Source organism: Mus pahari, chromosome 8 (genome assembly GCF_900095145.1).
Source record: "Mus pahari chromosome 8, PAHARI_EIJ_v1.1, whole genome shotgun sequence".
Lineage (NCBI taxonomy): Eukaryota > Metazoa > Chordata > Mammalia > Rodentia > Muridae > Mus > Mus pahari.
The window spans coordinates 36434643-36443250 of NC_034597.1; the positions used below are offsets into that span (position 1 = coordinate 36434643).

The 8608-nt window shown below is 47.8% G+C and overlaps 1 pseudogene; it reads right to left on the reverse strand.

The window, feature by feature from the left end:
• Positions 1-8090: 8090 nt before the first annotated feature.
• Positions 8091-8605, reverse strand: LOC110325761 (annotated as a pseudogene).
• Positions 8606-8608: the final 3 nt, after the last annotated feature.

Consider the following 8608-nt stretch of genomic DNA (forward strand, 5'->3'; position numbering starts at 1 on the left):
ATTTTAAAATGCCCCTTTTCCTATCTTTGTTCCTTTACTTTTCCCCCCTCTCCCCCGAGCCATCAAGTGATATTTTCCTGGGTGTTTTGAATGGAGAGCTCTAAGCATGTAGAAATAGGTTGTTTAAAAAAAAAAAGTCTACTCGCTGGGCAGTGGTGTCACCCACCTTTAATCCCAGCACTTGGGAGGCAGAGACAGGAGGATTTCTGAGTTTGAGGCCAGCCTGGTCTACATAGTGAGTTCCAGGACAGCCAAGGCTACACAGAGAAACCCTGTCTCAAAAAGATAAAAAAATAAAACATAAATAAAAAATAAAAAAGTCTACTCATTGTTGGACTCATGCCTTCAGCACCAGCCCGTGGGAGGCAGAGGCAGAGGCAGAGGCAGAGGCAGACGGATCTCTGAGCTCAAGGCCAACCTGGTCTACAGAGCAAGTGCCAGGGCACCCAGAGCTACACAGAGAAACCCTGTCTTGAAAAACATAATCTGGGGCTGGTGAGATGGCTCAGCGGGTAAGAGCACCCGACTGCTCTTCCAAAGGTGCAGAGTTCAAATCCCAGCAACCACATGGTGGTTCACAACCATCCTTAACAAGATCTGACTCCCTCTTCTGGAGTGTCTGAAGACAGCTACAGTGTACTTACATATAATAAATAAATAAATCTTAAAAAAAAAAAATTTATAATAAAAAAAAAAAAAAAGAAAAACATAATCTACCGATATAGCTAGTGATATGACCTTAAGGGGTCATGAGGAAGACAAGTCACTTATCCTAGGAGATGTCCTTGCTCGGTCAGCACCAGGCTCACCCACTGAGCTAGTGTGAGAATCCATAGCTGAGAGCAGCCCTGGGTTATTCTCTGTATCTGTCTGTCTGTCTCTGCCTGTCTGGCCTGCTTCCAGAGGTCAGGAGTATGAAGTCACAGAGTTGTTAAGGACACATTCTCTCCCTTGCCTCTTGTGACTTCTGGTGGCGCTAGCCTTCCCTACCCAAGGTACAGATTCATGTCTACCCTAGTCCTCCGGGGCCATCTTCTCTTTGTGTAACTGTTTCAAAGCTCTCTGTTGTGAGGAGACATGGCATCTCAGTGCCAGGAAACCAGGAGAAGCTGTTCCACCCATTGACCCGGCCTCTCTCTGGTGTCCCTGGTGCCCACTTTAAATCAACCCTCTACGCTTGGCCTGAGGCACAAGTCCCCTCTACCCCTCCCCAGAGGGGGCAGAACAGTAAGGAGCACTTGAGACTTTTAGGGAGAACTAGCATGTGACAAAGTGAGCACATACAAAGTAACCAGTGACCGAGGGGAAAGCCACCCCCTGTGCCGCTTTCTGTTCTAGCAACATGTCAAAAACGTCTAGAGTCTTCACTCCACTCAGCCTGCTGTTATTTACCCAGAATAACACTTTGATTTTCAGTTATATTTGGAAAGGTTTGGGAATGTACTTCAAATCTGTTGGACTGATACCCATTTGCCTCTGCTGCCCCCCACCCCCACTCCCACCCCTCCCTGGCACATTAGCAGCAGCTTTCATGAAAGACCTTGAGGCTACATAACTCTCGGATTCCCTACCCAGCCATGGGGTCAGAACTTCTGACAGCCAGTTCGAGAAAGCTGGATTTACATGCTGGATATACCATAATCTGCACGCAGAAAATGCTATGGAATATTTTCACACTTGGAAGGAAAATATCATCAAATGCTAAACTTTCTAGATGCCAATATTGGGGCCCAAAGACTGGTGTCATCAGGTTTAACTAAAGTGTAAACAAGGCCCTCTTGCCCTCCTGCCCTGTGAGATCTTGCCTTTTGTTCTCCTTTGCAGTGTGGGGAAGGGAGATTCCTGCTGTAAGTTTCTGTCTGCCTTCAGATGGGGTCCTCCGAGATGGTGAAGTTCACCGTTCTACACGCCCATCTGGGGAGACCGCCCCAGTCACGTGGAAGAAGACCAAAGAAGGCCAAACAGATAGCAGAGATAGCAGTCACGGGCTGTCACTTGTGACTAAAACCCCTTCTCTCCCAAATCATTCGAGAAGGCAGCTCGTTGTTTCTTAGGTTACCGGGCACATGCTCTTCTTCCTTTTGCGCCCCCCCCCCCCATGCCTGGAAATGTGGAAGGTTTTTCTCCTGCTTTGTAACTTTATGTTGTAGAGTCAACTTAGCCAAGCTCTAGAGAGTGAAGAGAGAGTTTCCCTTGCTCCATGCTAAGAATGAGAAAGACAAACTCAACAGCCTAAAACTAAAGAAGACTTCTGTACAAACTTAATGCAGAAAGAAGCATGTAAAGAGGGAAAAAAAAAACTGGAAAAAAATTCCAATATAGCCGTTGACAAAGGGCTACTTCTTTAATATATAGAAACAGCAAAGTAAGTAGGCAAACCCATGTTTTATAGGCTAGAAGATAAAAATAGCTCTCACATGTAGGTCATTCGTCGTTCAGTCTCTTACAAAGCCAACTTAAAACTGCAACAAAGCCAGGCGGTGGTGGCACACACCTTTAATCCCAGCACTCGGGAGGCAGAGGCAGGCAGATTTCTGAGTTCAAGGCCAGCCTGGTCTACAAGGTGAGTTCCAGGACAACCAGGGCCACACAGAGAAACCCTGTCTCGAAAAACAAACAACAAACAACGAACAAACAAACAAACAAAAAAAACAAAAAAACTGCAACAAAATATATCTTAACATCAATAAATTACATTTCTTTATTCGTTTTATGGTCTCTCTGTGCTGTTTGTGTGTGCACATGCACACACATGCTCTTGGAAGTGGGCACGCGACAGCACTCTTGTGGAGGACAAAGGATAGTCTGCAGGATAAGGTCCTATCCTCCCACCGTGTGGAGCCCAGTGGCTGGAACTCAGATCTCAAACTGATCAGGGCAGCAAGTGTCTTTATGTGCTGAGCCAACTCTTGGCCTCTGATATACCATTTTAAATGTATCATTTGGTGAACATGAAAGCATTGGTCTATCCTGTACTAAAGAATGAGGGAGAAAGATACCCTCATGCACGTGATTATAGTTTGGCATAAACTCAGTGTAGGGCAATGTGGTAGAAGATCAACAATATCAGACCTGAAAGTCAGGTGTGGCGTGGTGCACATATGCAATCCCAGCCCTAGGGAAGAGAAGACAGGGTCTCTCTGTGTAGCCTTAGCTGTCCTGAAACTCACTCAGTAGACCAGGCTGGCCTCAAACTCAGAGATCTGCCTGCCTCTGCCTCCCGAGTGTTGGAATAAAAGCATGGGCGGGGCCTGGCTGAGTGTGGTGGGAATCGAGCAAGTTGGTGATGGAGAGATGGAAGAGGAAGGCTTATGGGCTATGAAGAGAGACTGAGCTGGAGACACTGAGGTAGTTGTGCTTGCTCCTTGGGAAATGACGAATTGCTCTGTCCGTCAATAGAGCCAGTAACAAATGCAAGTGCCAGTGGGCCTATGCCTCCTCCTTTGAGGAAACCAATCACCGTGTGAGTCTCTGTGACTCCAGAGCTGCATCCTAGCCCAGGAAGAAGCAGTAGCAGCAGAGTGAAGACCCACAGCTGACACAACCTCTCTTCTCTCTGTGTTAGCCTATCTGATAATCTGTAGATTATAACTGGGGTTGGTTGTGGTGGCCGTTCAATCACGAGACTGGATGACTCTAGGTTGAATTACTGTTTTTCTGTACCGTATTGAACTTTGCAAGGATTTGTTTCCTTTGGAATCTTTGAGTCATATAAACACTTAACCATTCCACCCTTCAAAGGACGATGCCGTTGCTGACACAGTGTGGACAGGTGCCACTAGGATGAGCCAGTATGTGATGGAGAGATGAGCTAGAAAGAGAAGCAGACAGTTTGTGCACGATGAAGAGGGGCTGAACTGGAGACTTGAGGGCGGTGAGCAACAGCCTGATGGGAGTAGCCTGCATTGCCACCCGAGGTTGAGGTGAAGTCCCAACCTGTGCTGTTGCTCTCTGGGCCATGTCTGGGTCCATAGCCCTGCAGCAGCAAGGGTCTATATCGATGTGACTCATGTTACCACCAAAGGCCATGTGGAAGTCCCTGGTCTGGGCTGCTGCCTGGGGCCATTTAGACGTCCCAGCGCTGAGCAGAGCTATCCGCCTCTCAATGCCTTCAGCACTCCAGAGAGATGGCTTGGCACCTTGCCTGGGCTGCACAGTAGAACTGGCTCTGATGGTGGTGGTGGTGGTGGTGGTGGTGGTGGTGGTGGTGGTGGTGGTCGTGGGGTCTGGTGAACTGTCCCTGAGGGCTTGAGAGCAGGAGAGCAGGCTCCACCCCTTACTGGGGAAGAGCGAGAGAAGCTGGAGGGCTGACCAACTCAGCTACCATGCAGGCTCCGATCCAGGACTTTGAGTTAGCTCACCCCAGTATCTATCCCAACTACTGGAGCATGCGAAAGGGCTGGGCCTGCCAAACCAAAGCTGCAGGACGTCTGTGACACAGGACAACAACGGGATATCCATAAGCAGTCCTGAGGAGGAGGAGCTAGAATTAACTGTGGCAAAAGCCAGATGCCTCAGACTAGAACAATATATTCAGCTCACCAATACAACAACTCACTGTAATGAGCATTTGTAAGTAGAACTGTGTGGACAAAGTGGTGTACTGTGTGACACACCATGATACACTGCAGCTCCCAAGGAGAGATGGGTTTGTTTGTTTTGTTGTTTTGTTTTCATTGGGGGGGGGTTGGATATGAAGGGATGGGGAAATGAGCGGAACTGGGGTACATTATGTGAAATTCACAAAAAACTAGTTTTAAAAAGTTAAAAAACTTTTTAAAAAAACATGCAGCGGGGCTGGAGAGATGGCTCAGCGGTTAAGAGCACTGACTGCTGCTCTTCCAAAGGTCCTGAGTTCAAATCCCAGCAACCATATGGTGGCTCACAACCATCTGTAATGAGATCTTCTGGTGTGTGTCTGAAGACAGCTACAGTGTACTTACATATAATAAATGAATAAATAGTGAATATTTAAAAAAAAAAAAACAGGCAGTGGTGGCACACAACTTTAATTCCAGTACTTGGAAGGCAGAGGCATGTGGATTTCTGAGTTCGAGGCCAGCCTGGTCTACAGAGTGAGTTCCAGGACAGCCAGGGCTATACAGAGAAACCCTGTCTCGAAAAACCAAAAGAAAAGAAAACAAAACAAAAGCATTGGTCACCACTGTCCGGCCGGTTGTCACACTTTCACACTTTGTACCACATAGCAAATATCAGGCCTCTTGGGGGAGTATTGCAAGATATTGCCACAAATAACAACAAAAGCAAACAAAGTTAATGTTTGCATAGCAACCTCCACCCCCCAAGATTATACCTGTACATTATTTATGTTCAAAGACAGTGGCACAGGTCTGGCAAGATGCCTCAGCCGGGAGAGGCTCACAGGATCAAGGCTGATGACCTATGTTCTAGTCTCTGAGTTCACAGCCACAGTGGGAAAGGAGGAGACCTGTTTCCCAGCCACACAGGCTGAAACACAGTTTACAATAGAGAAAGACTAAAAATAACCAATACTCGTAAACAAGCACGCACATAAGCACATTAAACTGTTAAATTCTCTGGCTACGATGAACAGACAAGGCAATTCTATTTGGACTGACGGGAGTTTTCAAAGCTGTTTTGTTTTTGTTTGTGCTTCTGTCTTTTGATGTGTGTGTGTGTGTGTATTTTCAGAAGGCAACACATGTAACATTTTATTTGCACAAAAACCTTACACATCGTAGGCATATTTGTGTACTCAAATAATATTTCTGTAAAAACAGACGAGAAAGAAGCTGGGAGACCTCGTGTTTGTTTCTAATCAGGGAAGTGGATGCCTAGCGTGGGTAGACTCTAGGTGGGTACTCATTTCTTATTTTATGGTGTTTTGACTATTTTGGGTGAATGCTATGAATGAATCTTCTGTTCGCAATTGTTAGTAAAAATGGGTAATGTTTTGCCACCCAGACTCTCTCTCTTTAGAACTTCAAAGGAGGGGTGTGCTTTTAGACAGACACAGCCAGTGAATGCCCCTCTGTCATTAGAAAAGCAGAGAATTGCCCTCTGCCTCTTAAAAGTGCAGCTTAAAATAGCACACTGCAGAGCTCTGGGCTCAGCCCTGAGGACTACTGGGTAGAAGCCTGCCAGGGATCATTTTCCAAAAGCCAATTTGCAATTTGCAATCCTCTGTAATCCAGAAGTTTGTGTTTCCTGTGTAGATCTTTAAGAGCCAGAGGATGGCAGGTTAGTGGGCCGACAGCCCCGTGGAGAGCTGGTGGGAAGTTCAGAGCCCTGCTGCCCCAGACAGCTGCTTCATTGTCCTTGGGTTGTCCCCATTGCCACGCTCCTTTCTGGATTCAGCCTGTGAAGGTTCTGCAGCTGTGTGTGCGGACAACCCCGCCCCTTCCCCTAGCCCTCGCTGGCACCTCTGCAGCTGCGACTTATTGCAAATGCTCTGCATTCCGGGATGTTCGGCTGGGTTTTGGGTCTCCCCTGTGGCTGGAAGCACTAAGCAAATGGAAAGGGAGGGGAAGCCGAGGGCCTAAAGCTGCCAAAACATTGCAGGGATGAGGGAGGAAAGCTGCAAAGAGTTTGTGCGGGAAGAACCCACAGCCAGACGGGGGCCTTCTCGCTCCCTCAACTGGTCAGCTGGTAACAGGAGCCTGCGAGTTGAGCTGGGGAGGCTGTCCCCGCCCAGAGAAGCCCCATTCACAGACTCAGAGCCCCACCCTCATCTGGAGACCGTTTCCCAGCGAAAGCTAGTCTAGGAGGCAGCAGTGTGAGCCTTCTTTATAGTTAATAGATGTGGTGTTTGCCTCCCCCACTACTTTGGTGCTGGAGAGGCCCTGGTCAAAGCCTCTTACATACCTTCTCTTTACCTGGTACCTCACATCTCTCGACTGCCAAACGTCAAGTAGCTTTTTAAATAGGGAAGTCATGGGTGCTATGTGCGCCCCGCCCCTTTTCATGTTTGATGTCCTAGTTAGGTTTCTGTTAGTGTGGTACAAACAATGACCAAAAACAACCGGGGAAGAACGGCTGTATTTGTCCTACGGTTCATCATGGAGGAAAGTCTGGGCGGGAACTCACGCAGGAACCTGGAGGTAGGAGCTGAGGCAGAACCACAGAGTGTCCGCTAGGATCATGTTCAACTACCTTCCTCTTCTTCCCTCCGTCCCTCCGTTCCCCGTCCCTCTGTCCCTCCGTCGCTCCCATCCCTCCCTTTCTTTTTTTATTTTGTATGTATGGGCTTTTTGCATGTATATATTTGTACCACAGAAGTGCAGTTCCCTCAGGGGCCAGAAGGGGGCATTAGATCTCTCTGGGCCTGGAGTTACAGAGGGTTATGAGCCGTCCTCATGTGGGTGCTGGAACGGGCAACCAGAATTGTCCCAAGAACAAGCATGCTCTTAACTTCTGTCAGCCACTTTCCTTACATCTCTCAGGACCATCTGTCCAGAGATGACATTACCCAGTGGGCTGGGCTCTCCTGTGTCAATCACTAATCAACAAAATGCCCTGGAAACCTGCCTACAGGCTAATATGATAGCGGCATTTTCTCAGTGGGGGGTCCCTCTTCCCAGAGGACCCTAGCTTGTGTCAAGTTGACAAAAATCTAGCCGGCAAAATCGGGTCTGTTTTGCCTGGCTCTCAGATCTTACGCTTGTAAGTTGCCCCCAGGGAGGTACCACACCTTCCCGAGTGTCTGAAGAAGTCTTTCTTCTGAATTCCAGTAGCTAGACCAGGGTATGCCTCAACACTGAGCGCACCGCAGCGACTGTGACATTTTTATTTATTTATTATTTTGTGTGTGCATGTGTGTGGGCATATGTACATGTATGAACACGCATGCCATGACATACATGAGAAGATTGGAGCAATGTTTGTTTGTCAGCTCTCTCCTGCCTTTACACAAGTTCCAGAATTTGAACACATGTCACTGGGGTGACATGGTCAGCTCTTTTACCCTTTGAGCCATTTTGCCTACCCTTAAAAAAATTTTTTTTTGAGACACTATGTAGCCTAGATTGGCCTTGAACGCATCGTCTTCCTGCTTTTTTTTTTTTTTTTAAATTTTGTAATATTTATGTACAGAAAACTTAAGTGTACATTTAACCCAATTTAGTGGCGAGTTCTTTAGCCTTTGCCTTTTCCAGCTTGGCAATGCCAGCCACAGACTTAGGACCCAGGACGTTGCCTCCCCAGTGGCGACGGATCTCATCATATCTGTCATTATAATTGGTCCTAATAGCTTCCACCAGCTTAGCCAGAGCACCCTGTCTTCCGAGTTAACCTATGTGAAAGCAACAGTGGTGCATGTTTTCCTGTGGACCAGGCGCCCCAGCCTGGCCTTTCCCTTGATGATGCAGTAGGGCACCCCCATCTTTCGACACAGGGCAGGCAGGAAAACCACCAGCTCAATGGGGTCTACGTCATGGGCAATCACCACCAGCTGAGCCTTCTTGTTCTCCACCAAGGTGGTGACTGTAGGGACTCCTGCTCGGAGGACAGGTGGTCTCTTGGTTGGGACGTCGCCTTTGCCAGCAGCTTTCTTCTCAGCACGGGCCAGTAGCCTTTGCTTCTTCTCTTGCTTTGTCTCTGGCCTGTACTTGTGGGCAAGCTTAAGCAG